The sequence below is a fragment of the Arachis hypogaea genome, chromosome 16, assembly GCF_003086295.3.
Source record: "Arachis hypogaea cultivar Tifrunner chromosome 16, arahy.Tifrunner.gnm2.J5K5, whole genome shotgun sequence".
Classification (NCBI taxonomy): Eukaryota; Viridiplantae; Streptophyta; class Magnoliopsida; order Fabales; family Fabaceae; genus Arachis; species Arachis hypogaea.
The window spans coordinates 122,463,541-122,467,159 of NC_092051.1; the positions used below are offsets into that span (position 1 = coordinate 122,463,541).

At 42.4% G+C, this 3,619-nt stretch overlaps 1 non-coding gene across 1 annotated transcript; it reads right to left on the minus strand.

Moving 5' to 3' along the window:
* Positions 1–294: 294 nt before the first annotated feature.
* Positions 295–402, minus strand: LOC112760598 (small nucleolar RNA R71). Its single transcript, XR_003181031.1, has one exon. It is a non-coding gene; the product is annotated as a small nucleolar RNA R71 (small nucleolar RNA).
* Positions 403–3,619: the final 3,217 nt, after the last annotated feature.

Sequence of the window (3,619 nt, forward strand, 5' to 3'; positions counted from 1 at the left end):
GCAAACAATTTTGAGCTTAAACCTGAACTAGTTTCTCTGATGCAATAGAACTGCAAGTTTCATGGACTTCCATCTGAAGATCTTTTTCAGTTCTTAACTGAATTCTTGCAGATCTATGATATTGTTAAGACCAATGGGGTTGATCCTGAGGTCAACAGGCTTATGCTTTTTCCGTTTGCTGTAAGAGACAGAGCTAGAGTATGGTTGGACTCTCAACCTAAAGATAGCCTGAACTCTTGGGACAAGCTGGTCACGGCTTTCTTAGCCAAGTTCTTTCCTCCTCAAAAGCTTAGTAAGCTTAGAGTGGATGTTCAAACCTTCAAACAGAAAGAAGGTGAGTCCCTCTATGAAGCTTGGGAGAGATACAAGGAACTGACCAAAAAGTGTCTTTCTGACATGCTTTCAGAATGGACCATCCTGGATATATTCTATGATGGTCTATCTGAGCTATCAAAAATGTCACTGGACCATTCTGCAGGTGGATCCATTCACCTAAAGAAAACGCCTGCAGAAGCTCAAAAACTCATTGACATGGTTGCAAATAACCAGTTCATGTACACTTCTGAAAGGAATCCTGTGAGTAATAGGACGCCTATGAGGAAGGGAGTTCTTGAAATTGATACTCTGAATGCCATATTGGCTCAGAACAAAATATTGACTCAGCAAGTCAATATGATCTCTCAGAGTCTGAATGGATTGAAGGAATCATCCAACAGTACTAAAGAGGCATCTTCTGAAGAAGAAGCTTATGATCTTCAGAACCCTGCAATAGCAGAGGTGAATTACATGGGTGAACTCTATGGAAACACCTATAATCCCTCATGGAGAAATCATCCAAATTTCTCATGGGAGGATCAACAAAAGCCTCAACAAGGCTTTAATAATGGTGGAAGAAACAAGTTTAGCAATAGCAAGCCTTTTCCATCATCCACTCAGCAACAGACAGAGAATTCTGAGCAGAATCCATCTAGCTTAGCAAATATAGTCTCTGATCTACCTAAGGCCACTTTAAGTTTCATGAATGAAACAAGGTCTTCCATTAGAAATTTGGAGGCACAAGTGGGCCAGCTGAGTAAAAGAGTCACTGAAACCCCTCCTAGTACTCTCCCAAGCAATACAGAAGAGAATCCAAAAAGAGAGTGCAAGGCCATTGATTTAACCATCATGGCCGAACCTACAAGGGAGGGAAAGAACGTGAATCCCAGTGAGGAAGACCTCCTAGGACGTTCAGTGACCAATAAGGAGTATCCCTTTGAGGACCTAAAGAAATCTGAGGCTCACCTAGAGACCATAGAGATTCCATTAAACCTTCTTCTACCCTTCATGAGCTCTGATGAGTATTCTTCTTCTGAACAGAATGAAGATGTTACTAAAGAGCAAGTTGCTAAGTACCTTGGTGCAATCATGAAGTTGAATGCCAAATTATTTGGTAATGAGACTTGGGAAGATGAACCTCCCTTGCTCACCAATGAACTGAATGCATTGGATAGGCAGAAATTACCTCAAAAGAAACAGGATCCTGGTAAATTCCTAATTCCCTGTAACATAGGCACCATGACCTTTGAAAAAGCTCTGTGTGACCTGGGGTCAGGAATAAACTTAATGCTACTCTCTGTAATGGAGAAACTTGGTATCTTTGATGTGCAAGCTACCAGAATCTCATTAGAGATGGTAGACAACTCAAGAAAATAGGCTTATGGACTAGTAGAGGACGTGTTAGTAAAGGTTGAAGGCCTTTACATCCCTGCTGATTTCATAATCCTAGACACTGGGAAGGATGAGGATGAATCCATCATCCTTGGAAGACCCTTCCTAGCCACAGCAAGAGCTGTGATTGATGTGGACAGAGGAGAATTGATCCTTCAACTGAATAAGGACAACCTTGTGTTTAAAACTCAAGGATCTCCTTCTGTAACCATGGAGAGGAAGCATGAAAAGCTTCTCTCACTGCAGAGTCAACCAAAGCCCCCACTGTCAAACTCTAAGTTTGGTGTTGGGAGGTTCCAACAATGCTCTGAACATCTGTGAAGCTCCATGAGAGCTCACTGTCAAGCTATTGACACTAAAGCGCTTGTTGGGAGGCAACCCAATGTTATTTAATCATATCTATTTTATTTTCTTTTTGTTATTTCGTGTTTTATTAGGTTGATGATCATGTGGATTCACAAAAACTACTAAAAAATCAAAAACAGAATGAAAAATAGCATTAAAAACAGCACACCTGGAGGAGGAGCATTCTGGCGTTTAAACGCCAGAAACAAGCATTTGTCTGGCGTTTAACGCCAGAAACAAGCATCAAGCTGGCGTTTAACGCCAGAAACAAGCATCTACTTGGCGTTAAACGCCAGAAACAGGCTACATTTGGATGTTTAATGCCAGAAACAAGCAGCAGTCTGGCGTTAAACGCCAGAATTGCACAGCAAGGGCGTTTTACACGCCTAATTGGAGCAGGGATGTTAAGTCCTTAACCCCACTGGATCTGTGGACCCCACAGGATTCCCACCACTTCTTCTCTCTTTTTCACTCTTTTCATAACTCTCTTCCCCAAATATCGCTCACCAATCAACTCAATCACTCTTCCCCATCACCTCTTCACCACTCACATCCATCCTCTCTTCCCTAAAAACCCCACCTACCTTCAAATTCAAAATATTTTCCCTCCCAAATCCAACCCTAATGGCCGAACCCTTAACCCTCCCCCACTCCTATATAAACCCCTCATTCCTTCTTCATTTTCACACAACACAACCCTCTCTTCTCCCCCTTGGCCGAATACACCCTTCTCTCCCTCTCCTCCATTTCTCTTCTTCTTCTCCTTCTTTCTTTCTTATTTTACTCGGGGACGAGCAAACATTTTAAGTTTGGTGTGGTAAAAGCATTGCTTTTTGTTTTTCCATAACCATTAATAGCACCTAAGGCCAGAGAAACCTCTAGAAAGAGGAAAGGGAAGGCAATTACTTCCACCTCTGAGTCATGGAAGATGGAGAGATTCATCTCAAAGGTCCATCAAGACCACTTCTATGAAGTTGTGGCCAAGAAGAAAGTGATTCCTGAGGTTCCTTTCAAGCTCAAAAAGAATGAGTATCCGGAGATCCGACTTGAGATCCAAAGAAGAGGTTGGGAAATTCTCAGCAACCCCATTCAACAAGTCGGGATCCTAATGGTTCAAGAGTTCTATGCAAACGCATGGATCACTAGGAACCATGATCAAAGTATGAACCCGAATCCAAGGCATTGGCTTACCATGGTTCGGGGGAAATACTTAGATTTCAGTCCGGAAAATGTAAGGATGGCGTTCAACTTGCCAATGATGGAAGAAAACGCACGCCCCTACACTAGAAGAGTCAACTTTGATCAAAGGTTGGACCAAGTCCTCATGGACATATGTGTAGAAGGAGCTCAATGGAAAATTGACTCAAGAGGCAAGCCGGTTCAATTGAGAAGACTGGACCTTAAGCCTGTAGCTAGAGGATGGTTGGAGTTTATTCAACGTTCAATCATTCCTACTAGCAATCGGTCTGAAGTTACTATAGATCGGGCCATCATGATCCACAGTATCATGATTGGGGAGGAAGTGGAAGTTAATGAGATTATACCTCAAGAACTCTACAAGGTGGCT